Source organism: Bubalus kerabau, chromosome 21 (assembly GCF_029407905.1).
Source record: "Bubalus kerabau isolate K-KA32 ecotype Philippines breed swamp buffalo chromosome 21, PCC_UOA_SB_1v2, whole genome shotgun sequence".
NCBI classification, from domain to species: domain Eukaryota; kingdom Metazoa; phylum Chordata; class Mammalia; order Artiodactyla; family Bovidae; genus Bubalus; species Bubalus kerabau.
This window is the reverse complement of record NC_073644.1, coordinates 45628062-45648420: the sequence shown is the minus strand read 5'-3', so window position 1 is coordinate 45648420 and position 20359 is coordinate 45628062. Positions and strand designations below refer to the sequence as shown.

Sequence of the window (20359 nt, the reverse complement as noted above, 5' to 3'; positions counted from 1 at the left end):
GGAAAGACTCAAAAAGAATGGACATGAGTATATGTATAACTGAATCATTTTGCTGTATACCCGAAACTAACACAATGTAATTAATCGACTCTGCTCCAGTATAAAATAAAAAATTTTTAAAGGAGGGCAAAGCAAGGCCTGACCAGGTTGGCTTCAGGCAAGTGTGTGAGTTGGGATTCAGGGCCTTGAAGGGGCAGGAGGCCAGGCTGGTCTTGGTGCTGGTGTGGGAGGGACAGCACCACGGGGGGTTGCCAGGTCGCCTTCAAGCCCTGGTGTCTCCCAGGCCTCTGATCAGGTCTCCCAAGGATGGAAGCTAGATGGTCACGCTCTAGATACCCAGAGACAGAGCATCTCTGCCCAAGGGGAGGAAGACAGACTCAGGGTAACTGGAGCAGGAAGGTTCTATTGTGGTTCAGGCAGGAAAGGCCTCCATGGGGCGGGGGGTGCATGAGGTGACCAGGGGAACAGGGACAGGCAGCATCTGAGGAGGGGCCGGGGCACTGATGGGGAGGGGCAGAGGCTGAGACATACTGTCTAGTCTTCACCTTTACGCTCCCTGGGGCTCTGCCCAGGAAATGATGCCCGAGGATCATCATAACAGTTGGTTCTGCAGGAGAGAAGCCCTGGTTCACATCTGCCCTGAGAGCTGTCCCTCCTGTGTGCTGACCACACCCACGGCACTGGAGTGAGTCACTGTGACAGGTGGTTGTTGGCAAGCCACACACAGGTTTTAGGAAAGCCCTTACCAATTTCCAAAGCCTTAAATCCCCCTATGTCCAAAGTTCTTTTAATATTGTAACTAAGGGTTAGAAAAAAACTGTAATTTATTGAAAAGCAATATTTCCAAAGGTCTTTTTATAGTATAGTAAAGGATTAGGATGAAAAAAAAAATCTATGATTCATGTAAGACGTGTCCTACTGACTGTAAGAAATAAAAGTTCCCTCATAATCTCTGCATCGGAACCCACAGGTATGTCGTCAACCACTTTTTCCTCTGACTCCCCAGAAGTGCCTCTAGCTCTCATACTGATGCACACACCCGTTTCCTGACAAACATCCTTACTGTCTGGATGGCAGGTATTTATAGGAGAGGTTTATGGACTCAGGCTGGCCCTGGTCACCAGCCAACAACCCCTGCAGAATGAAAGGGTGGCTCTTGGCCAGCGAGGCCCCTCCCACACGCCTTCATCCTGACCGTGATTTGTGATCAGTTTGCTTCATCTTAGAACTCATGGCACTGCCTCTAAAGAGACATCTCGTGGAAATAACCGTCAAAGGACATGGCTCAGAATATTATCTACAGCCCTTGAGGAGGAACTGGGGCTTCCCAGGTGGTGTTAGTGGTAAAGAAGCTGCCGGCCAATGCAGGAGAAGCAACAGACGTGGGTTCTATCCCTGGGTTGGGAAGATCCTCTGGAGGACAGAATGGCACTCCACTCCAGTATTACTGCCTGGGAAATCCCATGGACAGAGAAGCCTGGTGGGGTACAGTCCATGGGGTCCCAAAGAGTCATACATGACTGAGTGACAGAGCGCACACACACTGAAGAGGAAGTGAAGGTCTTGGACTTTGTTTAATGGTTAAACCAGTATTATTTTCTCTTGCTTGATCCTTTCCCTTTCTTTCTGCGTTTTCTCAGTTCCCTGATTAAATTTATTCTTTGGATCTCATGGGAGGCCTAGGAGGCTAACATTTTTCTATAGACAAGAGATAGGCAAGGGCATGGAGTGGCGGTCTATCCTGGGAAGGCCCCATAGGGTCCTGCTTGGTTACAGTTTCATCACTGGAGTGAGGTTTCAATTGTCCAGGATGAGGAGCGTGAAGTTTTGAAGTGAAGGAAAAGCTAAAAATCATTTGTTTAGTGAACACTTCTTGTTTCCTTTCTTTGATTTCAAGGATGCCACTGATTACTTTCATTCTTGAAATGTCTCTCTTGTACAGAATCAGAATCCATCCATGCCATTTAGAAATTCATGGTGGGAGATGGAGGAGTTGAGAGACATGGTCTAAGGACTACTCTTAACATAAGACATTTCTCAGCCCTGGTTCTGCCCTGGTGACAAAATGCTGCCCACTTCCTCTCATTGTGACGGGTAAAGTGTGCCCAGGGAGGACTGGCTAGAAATGGTTCTGGAAACGGAGAAATATGACCGAGAAGAAGCAGCTGTTCCAGAAATCACAAACACTGTTATCTCTATTGGCTGTTAGGCATATTTTACAAAAGAAATCATGAAGTCAGCTTATTGGGTAAGATAAGAATTTAATGAAGTTTTATACAAAATATTTAACTGGTTAGAGGTCAAGGGCTAGCATTTCCCAATGAACTTCCTTTGCTTAGATGTTTAAGAAAAAAAGAGTTTCACTTGATAACACGGACTCATTCTCTCATGGTTCAGGCAGTGATTTCCTGAGACCAGCTCTTGAGCCTGCATTTGGAAATAGACTCTGTCCATCGTGTATGTGTGTGTGTGTGTGTGTGTGTGTGTGTGTGTTAGGGAAAAGAGGGTTGGTATAAGTTAGGCCTAGGAAGGAAGAGAAAACACTTCTGACAGTATAACCTATAGTGGAGACACAGAGGTGGACTATTTTGTCCAGGATTCATCAACAGCAGCTGTAATGGAAACCAGCAAGAATGTTTGCCCAGGAATCCCTCCCTTAAAGTTGCTGCCTCCAACCCCTGTTCACATAACTATCATGGAGACTACTGCATCGATCAGGTAACCCCACCTGCCAGCCTGCTTGTGTTTGTCCAGCCCTGGGAATGAGGTCAGTTCAGGTTAACACAAATGTCTCTTTTGAGAATTTTGGAAGGAGAAATCTAGAGCCTCAGTCTCTTCTGGGTGCCCTTATCCCATGATATGAAGGGAAGGGACAGGTGGTGGCCAGGCCGACCGAGCAGCAGAGAGGCCCACGTGGAGGAGGGAAGGCCCAGACGCGCCAGGGAGAAGGGAGAGGAGCGACGACATGGCATCGGCTGGTCTCGTCCCACCGAGCCTGAGGCTTAGCTCTAATCTGGTCTCTGAGGTTCCAGGTTCATCCTGGGAAGTTTGTCACTTTGCTTTGTAAAGTTTGAGGTGAGTTTGTGTTGTTGAAAAACCAGAGTCCCAGCTGCTGTGTATCCTTCAGCAAAGAAAACAATGTGATCTTGAAACCAATTTTATTTATTAAAGATTTTTTGATATAGACCATTTTTAAAGTTTTTATTGAATTTGCTACAGTATGTTTCTGTTTTTTTATGTTTTGGTTTTTTGACCCTCCAGGCATGTGGGATATAGCTCCCTGACAGGAATCAAACCTGCACCCCCTGCATTGGAAGGTGAAGTCTTAACCACTGGACCACCAGGGAAGTCCGTTGGAAGCCAGTTGTAGACCCAGGAAGTCCTTGGCAACCAGGGGTGGGTGGGCACTCCCACGGGAAGGTGGAGGAGCCAATGCCCAGGGCTGAGGCTGTTGCAGTTTGTACTGTTTCTGCTCAGACTGCCACTTGTACTAGCGGAACACAGAGAAGAGAACAGAGTATTCCTAATCTTGTTACGTGAGAAAAAACCCCTAATTTGAAATTGCCAGGGGAGGAACTCCCCTGCAGAAGCTTGAGGGGAACAGAGTTAAACATACAAGGGAGGAGAATGCTCTGATAGCTTCACAAAAAAGAGCCCAGAAATGCTGAGACTGTATGATTCTTGGCTTCAGAGTTTCTTGGACCTGATAAGTAGGAATTTGCAAAATGAGCACATTTTCCAAGAAAGGAGGATTTAAAAACTCTCAGTGAAGGCCTCCAATGAGAAAGCCCCAAACAAACAGTAAATTCTTGGCAAGGAAGCAGAGTAAGAGATGTGAGAATGAAGAAAAGTGTCAACAGTGTAAAAAAAGACAGAACACCACAGATCTGAACTCAAAAGCAGTGGCTCCCAAAGAGTGTGAACAGAGGAAAGCCAGTTCATCTGCTATTTAGGTCCATCTGTCTGTCCATACTTCATAGCAACAGTCGTTGTGTGGTATGTGGGTGTGTGGCCTAAAGCAGAGGCTTGGCTGAAAACCACAGTTTCCCAGGAAGTGGTGTGTATGTGTGTATGTGTGTGTGTGTGTGTATGCAGGGTTCCAGGTGGTGATGAGCATGGAGGTGCTGAGTTCACTGAAGCTCACTGTTTGCCCAGGATGTTGGACAGACCCATTCAGAGAATCCCTTCTGGGAGTTTCCCATTACAGGTAGCCCACCCCTGATGTACAGAAGGCCTTCTCCCGAGGGGTCGTATTTGTGCAAAATACGACTGTTCACACACTCACTGTTCAATCATTATTTAAGTTACGGGACACCAACTTAAGTGAGATGGTTGGATAGGATCACCAATTCAATAGACATAAACTTGAGCAAACTCTAGGAGATGGTGAAGAACAGGGAAGTCTGGCATGCTGTAGTCCGTGGGGTCACAGAGTCGGACACGACTTAGTGACTGAACAACGACAAAAACAACAACTCATGTGCTAGATTCTTGAGGTAAACACAACGTAGTGAAGACCCAGGAACATCCGATTCCAGTACAGCCAACTGGGTGCGTGTAGACACTCTCACAACAGGAGTCTCGGTGCCCTTAGGAAAGGTGCCCAATCCAGCCTTGGAGGCAGCAGAGAAGGCTGAGCAGGTGAGGAGGCCTCTGCCGGGAACTCTGAAGGATGACGAGGCATCGGCAGGGGCTGGTGAGGAGGGAGCAGAGGTCGAAGAGGCTTGGAAACACAGCCATGTCAGCACGTGTGTGACCCCAGTCAGTAGTGTGAAGAGTGTGTGTGTACATGTGCATGTGTGCATGTGTGTGATATCCAGGTCATCTGTGGGGCTCACAGTGACCTCCACCAGCAACAAGAGCAGAGGGTGGGGAGTGGGTTCTTCTAAGAGCCACCCCCTCGATGGCAGGTCCTGACAGCTGCCTCATGGTCACCGTGTGTATTTTGGTGACCTCGAGCTCATGGTCCCTCTGTTCTCAGCTCACAGGGATAAGGAGACAAAGTAGAGCTCACTTTGGCAGCACTTATACTAAAACTAGAACGGTACAGAGATTAGCGTGGCCCCTGAGCAAGGATGACATGAAAATTCATGAATGTTTCCATACGTTTAGAGGGAAGGGACATATGTATACCTCTGGCTGATTCTCATCATTGTATGGCAGAAAGCAACACAACATTGTAAAGCAATTATCATACAATTAAAAAATTTAAAAAAAATTTAACAAGAAGAAGACAAAATAACCTTTGAGTTTTGCCTCTTCCTCACACTCCCAGCCAGCCTCTTGTGGAGAACACACCATCAGTGCCTTTGACAAAGGCAGAGGTGAGGGGGTTTGGATGAGAGGATAAGAGAGGAGGAGAGTGGAATCCGTAAAGCACAGCCCCTCAATCACTGAGCATTGGCTGCAGAATTGCACGAGGAGAGTATTGAAATGCTGTCCAACTTTTAGTTAGTAGAGTCAAGAATGAGTAATGAATATCCTGTTCACAATCGTAAGGTACCAGGGAACACCAGACTTCAGCCCCCAATCCCCTTTCAAGGCCTGAGACACAGCCTCTCATCAGGATCTCGAGCATCCACATGGACGGACAGAAACCATCATTCACTACCGCTCACCCTGAGCACAATCACAGGCCCATGTTTTCCCTTGGTGACACCGTCTCTGGCCCAGCGGCCTGGCAGCAGCACTGTATTTCACAACTAATAAGATGGGGTTGATGGAACTGGTGCACTTGAGGGTTTTCCCTAATTTACATGCTGCTTCTTTACACTTCCTGTCTTCCCTCACCTGCACACACACACACACACACACACACACACACACACACACACACTGGGTACACCTGAGGTAGTTTGTGGCTTCTAGGATTCCTCATTAAAAAAGTGGAACAACATTTAAGAAAAACATACCATATAAAACGTACAGTACAAAACCTGAGAGCAAGTCCTGGACCAAGAGCGAGTCAGGAGTGTGACCCTAGGCTCAGAACTCACAGCCTCTGGGACGCATTTTCCCGTGAAGCTAGCAGTGCTGGATGGAATGTCCTTTCGTGTCACTAAGGGATTCTGTGCAGGTCAAGGTCACACGAGCTCAGTGAACTCTGCGACCCCAGGGCATGGAGGACGTTCATTTGATGCTTTAGGTTGGAGTGTTCTTTGCTCTCCAACGGCTGGAGATAATTAATTGCAAATCCAAAAATACTATGTGCAGCCCAGCTTTAGAGATGAGACGCTTTGTAGATGGTATTTCCATGAAGTCTGCTGGATTTATTAGCTGTGGAATACAGATGGCTGGGCTTGTCTGAACCGACTTCAGGAATGGGATTGGAGCAGAACTGACTCCAAGAAGCCAGAACCACCTGGGAAGAAAGAGGTGACACTGATCCCATGAGACCTGGGATCTCAGTTGCCATAGTAACAGGGGCATGGGTGTGAGCCACAAATGAAGCTGAATATGAGGCTTTTTAATCTGAATTCTTACCAGAAATAGAAAAAATAATTGTTTTCAATCAGCTGGAGAAACTTTATTTGGACACATTCAGATCTCTTCTCCAGCAGCAAATTTTATTTTCACTTCCATAGGCAGGTCTATTACATACATTTAGGCAAATGATGGGCTTCCCCGGTGGTTCAGTGGTAAAGAATCCACCTGCCAATACAGGAGATGCAGTTGGGAAGACCCCCTGGAGAAGGGAATGGCAACCTGTTCCAGTATTCTTCCCTGGGAAATCCCATGGACAAAGGAGCCGGTGGGCTACAGACCATGGGGTCGAACAGAGTCAGACACAACTGGGCACACATGCATGTTTTCTTAATTTAACTTGTGATTCAATAAGTATAACAGAATAATTTCAAAGTAAAGGCATACTTTCCTTCTGAAAAGCTATCCCTTTCTTTTCACCCCAACCAGATGATGAATGACATAATACAAAAGAGCTCGAGGGCTGTCTGTTGTCAGCAGCTGGAAGTGAAACTTCTGGCGAGATGATGTGTCTGAACATTAAAATTCAGCAGCAGCATCAAGCCTCCTGGTCTGGATGTCTTTTGTTTAGACCCCTCTTTTTTTTTGGTTTCTGTTGCCTCGGGATGAAAAGAAAGAAAACTCAGCCTGAGATAGCTTAGCTGGCTCTTGGCACCGAGTCTCTAACTCAGAGAACTGCAATGCTTTTAGCTCTTGTAACTCTGACCTAGAGGAAGGCAGGATGACATCAAGCTAACAAGAAAAAGGTGTTGGAGGTAAGACTTGGATGCAGCAAAACATCGAATTTATCTCCTTGACTTCAGCACATTCTTAACTCTTCCCAATAGCAGACACAAGATTGAGATGTCTCAGGTGGAGTCAGGGAAAGCGCTGGGGGTCAGCTCCACCCAGGAAACCTATTCCATGAACTGGCACAGAGTGTGACCCTAGGCAAGTTCCCTAAACCAGAGACTCTCAGAGTTGGATTTCCAAGGGTAGACTCTTGGAGTATCTTTGAATTTTTCAAAAAACTCATGAGGGCAAAACTATTAATAAAACTAAAATGCTATTTACCCTTTCTAGCTATGTTGACTTTGGTATTTAAAAGAAAAGAAGAAATGTTAGCTGCTGGGCAGGACTTGTGACAAAACCAGAAGTCACTCCTGTGCTCGTCGTGGCCACAGCCACGGAGAAAAGGAATGTCCCACCCTAGAACGTTGTGGGTGAAACTGCACGCATTACTAACTCTGTGACATTGTGTCCCTGAGCATACCTTTTGGATGCCTCAAGTGGAGAGGTGGGAAGTTCAGTCTGCTTGAGTGGGAAGCATGGGAGCCCTGCACAAGGCTCTCACTCAATTCCTTCTAATGCAATCAATGTGACTGTTTCTGAGACATTCCTGAAAAACCTCAGTTTCCCAGACCTGGGTTTTGGCCAAAAATGTCCTCAAAAGAACTAAACTTCTTACCTTAAATAAAACAACCGGCAGTATTTGTTGCCAATGATAAACCTCAAAGTTTCAAATTAAAAAACAAAAATCTTGAAAACTCGGAACTAGCTTACGCGTGTGTGCTCTTGTGCTCGTGTGTGTGTGTGTGTGTGCGTATGTGTGCACACACACTCAGCTGTGTCTGAATCTTTTTGACCCCATGGACAGTAGCCTGCTAGGCTTCTCTGTCCATTCCATGGCCTGTGAACCTGAACACTGGCAATTTTAAAGAAAGGTGAGATTTGCCATGAAAATAACAATTGTCAATTTTTTACGTTGTGTAATGAAATGTATCAACATTTATAAAGTCAGCATAACTCTGTGAATCAGTGTTTGCCAGCTGATGAATGCATGATGTAACAAAATCTTATATAGAAAATGATCCATTCCAACTGAAACACAGACAATGATTTTTTTTAAATTCAAGTATAGTTGATTCACAATGTTGTGTTAGTGTCAGGTGTACGGCACAGTGATTCAATTATATATGTTTAATATATATAGTATATATTATGTAATATATTCTTTTCAGATTTGTTTCCCTTATAGAGTATTATAAGATATTGAGTCCAATTCCTTGTGCTATACAGTAGGATCATGTTGGTTACCTAGTTTATATATGTTAGTGTGTATCTGTTAATTCTAAACTCCCAATTTATTCCTTCCCTAACTTTCTTCTTTGGTAACCATACTGTTTGTTTTCTATGTCTGTGAGGCTATTTCTGTTTTGTAAATAAGTTCATTTGTATCATTTTTTTTAGATTCCACATTTAAGTGATATCATATGACATTTGTCCTTCTCTGTCTGACTTATCTCACTTCAGTATGATAACCTCTAGGTCCATCTATGCTGTTGTAAATGTCATTATTTTATTCTTTTTTATGCCTGAGTAATATTCCATTGTGTACATATACCACATCTTCTTTACCCATTCCTCTGTCAATGGATATGGTTGTTCCCATGTCCTGGCTATTGAAAACAGCGCTGCTAGGAACATTGGGATGCATGTATCTTTTTGAATTATAGTTTTCTCCAGATATACACCCAGGAGTGGGGTTGCTGGATCACATAGTAATTCTATTTTTAGTTTTCTGAGGACTCTTCATACTGCTCTCTACAGTGGCTGCTCAAATTCACACTCCCACCAACAGTGTAGGTGGGTTTCTTTTCATCAGTATCATTACTGATTCTTCACTGCAATTATACTATGAGAAATTACCATTTGTCAGATTTGGGTGTACTGTCCATGAAAAATACTTATAATAATCTGAGAAAACTCTAAAATAATCTTGTGTTTTCCACATCCATCATGCATCTCTGTGAGGCCGGGTGATTTTTCTCCTAAATGGCATGTCACAGCACTTTGATTATGGAAGCAGATACGAGAACCCACCCACTCTGTCAGTGAGGAGGCTGCCCTAGGTGAAGGGACCAGGGAGAGGGGGAGCCTTGCCTGGAGAAGAATGGAGATTGTGAGTCTGGGGAGGGCTGAGCAGTCAGACAGCACAGAGAGTGATCCCTGAGCCTGAGCCACGGAGATCTCTGCCCTGAGTCTTCATCTGACTGTGAGTCACTGAGTGAAGTAAGGAAAATACCAGGCGCTGGGGAAAGACCCACCCGAGAGGAAAAGAGGAAATGAGGCTGGAGCTGCAGGCAGGTGGGGACGCTTCCTGCTCCCAGCGGCCAGCGAGGACACCTCATAACTCACCGGGCATCGGGCAGAGTGTGCAGAGCTCCACGTGGACACGTACCAAGACTGACCGTATTCTGGGCCATGAAACAAATCCCCGCAAAGGATCCAAGTCATACAAAGTATGTCCTTTTCCCACAATGAAAATAATTTAAAGGTCAATAGCAGAAAAACATCAGGAAAATCCCCAAATATTTGGAAACTAAGTGGCATACCGAATAGTCCACGGAAAGAAGGGGGGCGGGGAAGCGGGATGGGGGAAGGAATAGAAAGTCTTTGAATTTAATGAAAATGAAACCGACAATCATCTATTCAGACTGATAAGGAAAAAAGTGCATGCACAGACGACAAATATCAAAAATGAGACAGGTGATATCACATTAATGAAAGAATAATAAGGGAAACTTATGAACAGCATTATGACAAACAATAATGTGGATGAAACAGTCAATTCCTTGGAAGAGACAAACTGACAAAACTTGATCCAGAAAAAAATGAGAAACCGAATTCCACTAGATTTACTCATGCAGCTGACAAGGAAACTCCAGGCCCAGGTGTCTTTACTGGCAAATTCTGCTAAGCATTAAAGAAATAAATAATAGCAATTATAAACAATTCTTCCAAAAAAATGGAAAGTTAGGGGATATTTGCCAACTCCTATGAGGTCAGCATTACTTTGATACTAAAAACAGACAAAAATATTGAACCACATTGTGGTAGATTTCTGGGTTTTCCTTTATCTCTCAGGTACCCCAGACTAGGCCCTGGGATGGTTTGGATCTTACTATTTAGGGGAAAAGGAGTCACACCTGTGATATTCCCTCCTCCCTGGCTGTCATTAACTGTGCCCACTAAATTTTCGGTACTTTATTAAGCGGGAGTGTGTTCTTCCTTTTGCCTTTCGTCCCCCAAAGAGCAAGGGCAGTGAGGGGATCTGTCAGTGTAGATGCCTCTTGAACTCTACATACAGCAAGTTCCTACAAATGGCAATTGTGATGACTTTTTAAATTAAATGCAGTCATCCCTTGATACCTGTAGGGGATCAATTCCAGAATCCCCTGCAGATACCAGACTCCACGGATGCTCAGGTCCCTCTGCAGTCTCAGGTTCCTCCTTCATGGATTCAATCAACTGTGAATCTTGTAGAGTTTTCCATCCCCTGTTCCTTGAACCTGTGGATGCGGAGGGCTAACCATGGCATGATGGACTCTTCCTACAACAAGGGTTCTTATTCTTCCTACAAGGATACTTACTCATAATAAAATCCCCATTAGAAGTATTCAGGTCTAGGGGGTTGTTACTAAACTAAATTGGGACTAGAAAGACTTTGGCAAAATGATATCTTAAAAATCCAAACATCCTTTTACCCACCCAAAGTCTTCAATACACTTATACATTAATTACACATATGTATTTAAAAGTAATCTCTATGTAGAGTTGTTTACCATGTACACATTCAATGTGGGGACTTCAGATCAATCATACTGACCTTATAATTCAACTAGCAATAAAACTTACCTTCTCTTTGGCTTTCCAGACCTAATGGGTACAGGAACTTTTAATAACACTTAGGTCAGCAGTCTACAAAAATTTATAGACAAACATTTCAGATGAGCCAGGTACTGCCAAGGCTTGAGATGGCTGCAGTTGCTAAGAAATCTTCATTAAACAGTGGAGAAGGCCTGCTTTTCCTTCCGTCCTGTGCAGAGTTTGTCACTGCTGACGAAGCTTCTATTTTTTTAATCCTTCCCTTCTTCTAGAGTTACTACAGTTGAACTTCAGAGTCCCAACACTAAAAATGTCTTTCTTTTCTTTATCTTATAATGTAATATTCTTTCTTCCCAAAGAAGATGAGGTAAGCAATGTTTCCTTCTGTAATTATTTTTTCAAACCAAACATCTTGGTAGTGAATGCTGCATAAGAAACAAATCTGATCATTTTTTCTAAATATAATATATTAGGACTTTAAGTAGGGCCTATATTTTCTATGATAAGGGAGTGGCCCCTCTCTGGGGTCTCCTCTCCAGCCTTACACTCCTCCTGAACTGAGGTCTTAGCTGCTTGGAACCCCTCAGCCCCCACCACCTAGCAACCTGGAGACAATTTGCAATGTGGACCCTCAACCAAAGTTAATCCCTTTACTTTCTTAATTTTGTTGGCAGTTTGGGTCTTTATAACATATGGCACTTTCTTCCAAAAGCAAATCCGAAGTCAGCTGCTATTTTTTTCCTCTTGCTTGACTTTTGGGCTATGTAGAGCAATTATGAGGTAGCCTGTATGTGTGTGTGTGTGTGTGTGTGTGTGTGTGTGTGGTCGGGTGTGTGTGTAGTGTGCATTTATATGTAAAACCTACTTTGTAGGTTAACTTCCAAAGGAGAGATGTAATTACCAAATAGTTTTTTTTCTTTTCATAGGAGGAACAATCCCCTTGAAAGGTAATACCCTGAATATTCATTGGAAGGACAGATGCTGAAGCTGAAGCTCCTATACTTTGACCACCTGATCGAAGAGCTGACTCATTGGAAAAGACCCTGATGCTGGGAAAGATTGAAGGCAGGGAAGAAGGGGATGACAGAGGATGAGATGGTTGGATGGCATCACTGACTCAATGGGCATGAGTTTGAGCAAACTCAGGGGGATGGCGAAGGATAGGGAAGCCTCGTATGCTGCAGTCCATGGGGTCGCAAAGAGCTGGCTGAGCTACTGAACCACAATAACAACTCTGTTGCCTAAGGAGAGAGTCCATATCACTGAAAACGTGAGGTATAACCTCAGAGAATAATTTCAAGTATTCACTTTTGAGGGAAACTTAAAATTCGCTGGTATGGAAAAAACCCCGGTATAACCAAGATATTTTTTCTTATTTAAAATTCTTAAGCTTATATTCTCTACTGAACTTGATTTAGGGTATCACCATTTGGGGGAAAAAGAATCAGAGCTGTGATAGGTCCTCATTCCTAGCTTTCAATATATGTGCCCACTTGATTTTTAGTAATTTATTGAGTAGGAATGTGCTGTTCCTTTTGCCAGAGTCAACCTCCCTTTTCTAAGACTAGCTTATCAAAATAGGCTTAAAAAAAAGCTTAAAGTCTAGTGAAAACAAAGTTTCATTGTGGTATTCTGATGTGATTCATGGCTCTTTAGAATGAGGAGAAAAAATTTTAAAGACATTCTTCAAAGATAATCTCTTAAAAAAAAAAACAAAGATAATCTCTTGTGAAGATTTGCGACGCTTTAGGAAAAAAAGAGTAAGCCTTTTCAGATAATCTGCTGAAATTATGCCTTTAGTGGATTTACTTACTAAATCTTTAAAGTTATGACATTTTTCTGACACAAATTATTTTTGGAATAAAAGATGGCATAAACAAATATTACCGTATTGTGACACTGTAAGCTTAAAGGCTTTTTTAATGAGCAAATGATGATGAAAGGCAGGAACTCGAGAAGCCCAAAATCTCTGTCATCACTCTTAAATCTGCATAAGGGCAAAGTTAGTGAATTCTGCCTTTCTAACATTTGATATGAGATACATAGCTTTTCTTCTACTAAATGATGTCCTTTCCAGTTAGAAACTGAAAATATTCTAACTGTAGCATCTCTATTATAACTTGAACATTAAAATGAAGTAAACTCAGTGTACCTAATGTACATAAAATCTCTTTCTTTCTGACACTATTCTCCTTTTCATTTCTGAGTAGCTAGGAAAGCCTTTAAGGCTGTGATGGAATTGAGCAATTGTTCAATTTCCCGTTCTTTGTTTAGTGAGAACAGAGCTCCTGCCTATGGTGAACAATTCAGTCCTTGTGGACAGGACTCCACGGATCAGACAGTGCTTTTGGATGAGATGATTTGAAGATGCATCCTGGTCTGTGTTGGTGATGCGGCACTAGCTTTCGTAGGCTCCAGAATTCAATAAACTCCTCTTCATGATGCCTGGCATATCACGAGAGCCTGATGAGTGTTTGTTGAGTATGTGAATTGCTGCTGATTGTAAGGTCACTGAGAGCTTGGCTTTATCTTCTTTTGGTTGTTGCTATAACCTTGTTACCTGCAATAGCGCCTGCCACATAGTGGGGACTCAATAAGTGATATATTTGGTGAATGTAACAGCCATCGGCCAAGCAGAACCATGGAGGGCCCCATAGGCAGGTGTGGGTGTTCAGGTCACACCTCAGCCACCTGGCAGGTGTGTGGCCTGGGACCAAAGACTACCAATGAGGATGAGAATCAGTTTTCATGCAGGCAAAGTGGGCATCATTTTTATACCAAACTCACCAGGTTGTGGGGCTCCCCTGGTACCTCAGAGGATAAAGAGTCTGCCTGCAATGTGGGGGACCCAGGTTCGATCCCTGGGTCAGGAAGATGCCCTGGAGAAGGAAATGGCAACCCTTTCCAGTATTCTTGCCTGGAGAATCCCCATGGACAGAGGAGCCTGGTGGGCTACAGTCCATAGGGTTGCAAAGAGTTGGATATAACTGAGCAACTTCACTTTCTTTCTTTTACCAGGTTGTTGGGGAATATACGGGAAGACCCTGCCCAGGGCCTGGTGCTTGGTAAGCACAGTAAAGATGCACAGTGTGAGCATTGCGCTGGACCCATGATGCAGTCACTAGCCATTCTCTGCAGGGTATTCGAAGCCCCGCCTACTCCCTGGCTTTCTGTGGAGCAACTCATGTGGCCCTTCTGGTATACCCTTGGACCTGCCGACTCAAAGGGCTAAATAGTTCAGGAAGTTTCCTATTTTCAGAGCCTTGAAGGCCCTAATGTAACCTCTTTATTTGACACAGAAGATCTGAAATAGATTTTGTGACTCATGCCTCACTGCTTCTACTAGCTTCTTTTTTTAAAAACGTTTACATTAAAATTTTTTTTGATCATGCCACAGAACAGGTGGGATTTTAGTTCCTGGGCCAGGGATTGAACTTGTGCCCTCAGCAGTGAAAAGTGCAGAGTCCTAAACCACTGGACTGCCAGTGAATTCCCTTCTAACTAGTTTTTAATTCCTGTTGTAACAAGTTATCACAAGCTTAGAGGTCTAAGACAAGAATGTGTTGTCTCACAGTCCTGTTGTTCAGGGTCCCACGTAGGCCTCCCTGGGCTGAGATCGAGGTGTGGGCAGGCCTGTCCCTTCTGGCGGCTCTGGGGAGGACCGTTTCCCTGATGCTCCAGCCCTAGGGGTGCCTGCACCTGGAACAGGTGGTCACCCCCCAGTGTCCAAGTGAACAGTTCAGCATTTCCCTTACCTGTCCCATCATCACATCTCACTCTCTTCCTTTGGCTTCTTTCCTGTTTGTAAGGACACTGTGATTACATTGAGCCCACCAAAATCATCCAGAATCAACTCCCTACCTTAAGATCCGTTAATGGCAAATTCTCCTTCCCTTTCTCCTCGTAGCCAAACATATTCCCAGGCTCTGGGGATCAGGACATGTATGTCTCTGGGGACCATTGTTCTGCCTAGGAACCAGGCCCTCAGGGCCAAGTGTTCTGACTCTAAATCAGGTGATTTTTCAACTATGCACAATATTATTTTCAAACCAAAGATTTCCTTAACAGACATCAAACTACTGACTTTGAACAATGACGAACGACTATAGCCCACAGGTAACTGAGTCCTCTGCACGTGGATGGACGTAAAGTCAAGATTCTAAGTAAAACCAGGACCTTATAGAGATCAAAACCACTATGAGGTACCATTTCACGCCAGTCAGAATGGCTGCGATCCAAAAGTCTACAAGCAGTAAATGCTGGAGAGGGTGTGGAGAAAAGGGAACCCTCTTACACTGTTGGTGGGAATGCAAACTAGTACAGCCACTATGGAGAACAGTGTGGAGACTCCTTAAAAAACTGGAAATAGAACTGCCTTATGATCCAGGAATCCCACTGCTGGGCATACACACTGAGGAAACCAGAAGGAAAAGAGACACGTGTACCCCAATGGTCATTGCAGCACTGTTTATAATAGCCAGGACATGGAAGCAACCTAGATGCCCATCAGCAGACGAATGGATAAGAAAGCTGTGGTACATATACACAATGGAGTATTACTCAGCCATTAAAAAGAATACATTTGAATCAGTTCTAATGAGGTGGATGAAACTGGAACCTGTTATACAGAGTGAAGTAAGCCAGAAAGAAAAACACCAATACAGTATACTAACGCATATATATGTAATTTAGAAAGATGGTAACAATAACCCTGTGTACGGGACAGCAAAAGAGATACTGATGTATAGATCAGTCTTATGGACTCTGTGGGAGAGGGAGAGGGTGGGGAGATTTGGGAGAATGGCATTGAAACATGTATAATATCATGTATGAAACAAGTCGCCAGTCCAGGTTCGATGCACGATACTGGATGCTTGGGGCTAGTGCACTGGGATGACCCAGAGGGAGAGTATGGGGAGGGAGGAGGGAGGAGGGTTCAGGATGGGGAACACAGGTATATCTGTGGCGGATTCATTTCGATATTTGGCAAAACTAATACAATATTGTAAAGTTTAAAAATAAAATAAAATTAAAAAAAAAAAGAACAGAAGATGCAGCTCACTGGCTTGGACTTCTGACAGAGCAATCCTCGAGGGATTTGGAAACTCAGCGAGTCGAGCTCTGGTCCTCTGGTTCACTTGTCCCTGCACTGGGCTATATCCTTATGGGTTATTTGAGAAAGAAAACCATCTTAGAAGATGCCATCATGTGCACATGCTCCAAGGCCCAGGCCTCTCCTCATGCTCAAGCTTTTTTCAGCTAAAAGACTGGCAGTGGCTTAGGCATAGTTTAGGTGGAGCCTAGCAGGTTCAGTCCAAAGGCAAACAGTGACCATATTAGATGTGTCCAAGAGTGATGAATAAACATGAGAAGAAAGTGAGTAGGGGGGAGAACAATGCGATCTACTTAAATGTGCTCATTTTATCTTTTGATATTGATTTCTAAAATAATTCCACAGTGATAAGAGAACAGACTGTATATGATTTCAATACCATTAGACCATGAATTTTTTGTACTTTGTTTTATGTCCCTACATATGTCCCATGATCACTTGGTTTATAGTCTATGGCAACTTGAATAGAATTGTTTTCCTGCTATTGCATAAAAAATAAATTTTAATTATGTTGAATTGGTTCATAGTGCTTTTCAGGTCTGCTGCTGCTGCTGCTGTTAAGGCGCTTCAGTCGTGTCCGACTCTGTGCGACCCCATAGACGGCAGCCCACCAGGCTCAGCCCTCCCTGGGATTCTCCAGGCAAGAACACTGGAGTGGGTTGCCATTTCCTTCTCCAATGCATGAAAAGTGAAAAGTGAAAGTGAAGTCGCTCAGTCGTGTCCGACTCTATGCGACCCCATGGACAGCGGAAGAAGGCAATGGCACCCCACTCCAGCACTCTTGCCTGGAAAAATCCCATGGATGGAGGAGGCTGGTAGGCTGCAGTCCATGGGGTCGCTAAGAGTAGGACATGACTGAGCGACTTCACTTTCACTTTTTACTTTCATGCATTGGAGAAGGAAATGGCAACCCACTCCAGTGTTCTTGCCTGGAGAATCCCAGGGACGAGGGAGCCTGGTGGGCTGCCGTCTCTGGGGTCGCACAGAGTAGGACACGACTGAAGCGACTTAGCAGCAGCAACAGCAGCATATATCCTTTGACTTTTCTGTCTATGTATATTCTATTGATTTTTCAGAGTTTGATATTGAAGTTCTAACTAAAAATCTTAATTTATCTACTTAAAAAATAATTGTAACATATAGTGGAACTATATAGTGGGCTTCAGTGGGCTTCCCTGGTGGCTCAGATGGTAAAGCATCTATCTGAAATGCGGGATACCTGGGTTTGATCCCTGGGTCGGGAAGATCCCCTGGAGAAGGAAATGGCAACCCACTCCAGTACTCTTGCCTGGAAAATTCTGTGGACGGAGGAGCCTGGTAGGCTACAGTCCATGGGGTCGTAAAGTCAGACATGACTGAGCGACTTCACTTTCTTTCTTTACTTTTAGTGGAACTATATGTAACTTTGTTCTGTATTTTCCAATTCTCTTATAAATCTGTTAAATTACTTTCATAATTTTAAAAATTAAAAACAAAACTGCTCATTTTCACATTTTTAACTAAATTTTTCTCCCTTGATAAAACTCTTAAGTCTTATATTATTTAACTCAGTATTTCCTATAAACCCCTCAATATAAAGCTAATGGTGTGATTACATTAATATCATATATTAACACATGTTTTTCTGACTTAGAGAATGACTAAATAATACTGTTTTCTACAACATGGTATAAATAAGACTGTTTTTATTAGAAAAGAAAACAAGCAAAAACCAAAAGGCAGCTACCTATAAGATTTCTTGTAAAACATCCCTTGCTATGCTTTCTGCTAAATAAACAAGGTTTTCTTAGATTACTGCACATTTAGGCTGTCATATTATGGTTACAATTTCCTTCAACCTTAACCTCAAAAGTGAATTAAAGGCTTTGTAGATATCAATTCCTTGTCGATTTGCTGACTGTGCAGAGATCTGTGTAAAAAGTTGGCACGGCTGAGGAAACATCGTTATTGAACAAAGGCAATATGTCTTTACATATTGACTTCTGTATGATTCAATTTGCAGTAAGTATGACAGTAACCTCTCTAAACGGCCCTGTGTACTTAAAAGCAAGTTTGCATTTTGTGGTTAACTTTGCTTTGAATTCCAGACTGATGACCCAGCTTCTCTGAGCTCCTGAAGCCTTTTAACTGAGTGATGGAAATGAATGACTTTCCAAATGCTGCGAGTCAGAATCTAAACACTGGAGAGAGACTTGGGGGAAGGCAGACTCTATTAATTTATAATTGTAATAATTAAGTTAGTAAAAGACAAATTGTACTTTAATTCTTTGCATAGGAAGCCAATAAACATTTAACCTTAAATCTGTCATTCTAAATAAAGTCATAATTTCCACAGTAAGTAGAAGTTTTTCGTCTGAAAACCAAAGTGAATCCTTCAGTATATTAGTTTTAAATTTTCTCTTATTTTATTTTAGCCTCTTTGGCAACGTGAAAACCTTTGCACACTCAACTGATTATTAAGCATTATTCAAACCATGTTCTGAATCAGTATTTCCTCTGTACTTAACCATGGATTATGTTAAGAAAAACAAACACTGATTTTTATGCTTTTGACTCCATTATTTTCTTATATCTCATTGGTTCATTCTGGGCCATCACAGATCTATTTGAAAATTGTGGGATTTTCCCTATCGAAGTTCATTATTTTATATCTTTTGAAGATGGCCTTTTTATACTAGCAAAATTTCAGCTAAAATTAACCAAATGAAGCTAAATTAAACATTTGAGTAGAAGATTAGGAGACTAGTCCACAGTGTTTCCATAAGCCTAGTTCAATCGTCATTTTATATGATCTGACCCTAAACAGGCCTACGTGCTTTGCATCACGTATTTTCAAACATTCTTGCTCTCCAGAATTGCATGGTGTTACCTTAGGAGTTTGAAGTTCTGTAGGGGTAACTGATGTGAGGACGAGTTCGCTGCTCACATTAGTGTCTCGATTCAAAGGAAAATGAATGTGACGAGGCTAGAGCAGATGACCTGCAGAATCCCTTCAAGCTTTAATGTTCAATGATTTATACAGTGCACAAGGAGAAGTAATTTCATTGTTTCATCAATGAAATATTGTAATATCTTGTCTTTTTTATTGAAGTATAGTTGATTTACAATGCTAGTTTCAGGTGTGTAGTAAAGTACTCAGTTATAAAAATATATGTGTGTGTTTTTCATATTCTTTCACATTATGGTTTATCACAGGATATTGAATATAGTGCCCTGTGCTGTATAGTAGGACCTTGTTGTTCATCTATTTCATATATAGTGTTCTGTATCTGTTTATCCCAAACTGATAATTTGTCCTCCTCCTCCCCATTTCCCCTCTGGTAACCATAAATTTGTTTTCCATGTCTGTGAGTCTGCTTCTGTTTTGTAGATATGTTCATTTGTGTGTGTGTGTGTATATATATATATATATATATATATATATATATATATATTTACACTTCACATATAAGAGATATCATATGATATTTACCTTTGTCTGACTTACTTCACTTAGTATGACAGTCCCCAGTTCCATCCACGTTTTGGAAAATGGCATTATTTCATTCTTTTGTGGCTGAGTGATATTCCATTGTGTATATATATACCACGTCTTCTTTATCCATTGATGTCTATGATGGACACTTACATGGCTTCCATGTCTTGGCTATTGTGAATAGTGCTGCTATTGGGATGTATGTATCTTTTTGAGTTAGAGTTTATTAATATATTTTCTTATTCCTCTTACACAGTTCCATTTTATTCATCTTTTTCAAAATTCTGAGACTCACAGATCTTAGAAATGTAAGTAATTATGGCACATGTACCTAATATCCTTCCAAATTACCAGACTCCACTCTCCCTGTGAGCAAGCTGATGCCCTGCAGAGTGAGGCCAACAGGGTCCCCGACCTCCTGGAGCTGGCAGCCTAGTGGGAGAGAAGGCATGTGATGAACAGCAATAAATAATCTATGAATTTGTGCATGACGGGAAAGCACATTCACTTTGCATTATGAATCAATCTTTCAACTAAATATTTCTCAGGCTCCTGCAGGAGAAGACCGCCTCTTCTTCCCAGGACCATCCCCTCACCACCCGCCAGCCCATGTCTCAGCAATGACCTGCCTCTTCTTGCCA

At 42.8% G+C, this 20359-nt stretch overlaps 1 non-coding gene across 1 annotated transcript; it reads left to right on the top strand.

Annotated features, from left to right (window-relative positions):
- Nucleotides 1–5006: 5006 nt before the first annotated feature.
- Nucleotides 5007–5110, top strand: LOC129636362 (U6 spliceosomal RNA). The gene has a single exon (XR_008706901.1). It is a non-coding gene; the product is annotated as a U6 spliceosomal RNA (small nuclear RNA).
- Nucleotides 5111–20359: the final 15249 nt, after the last annotated feature.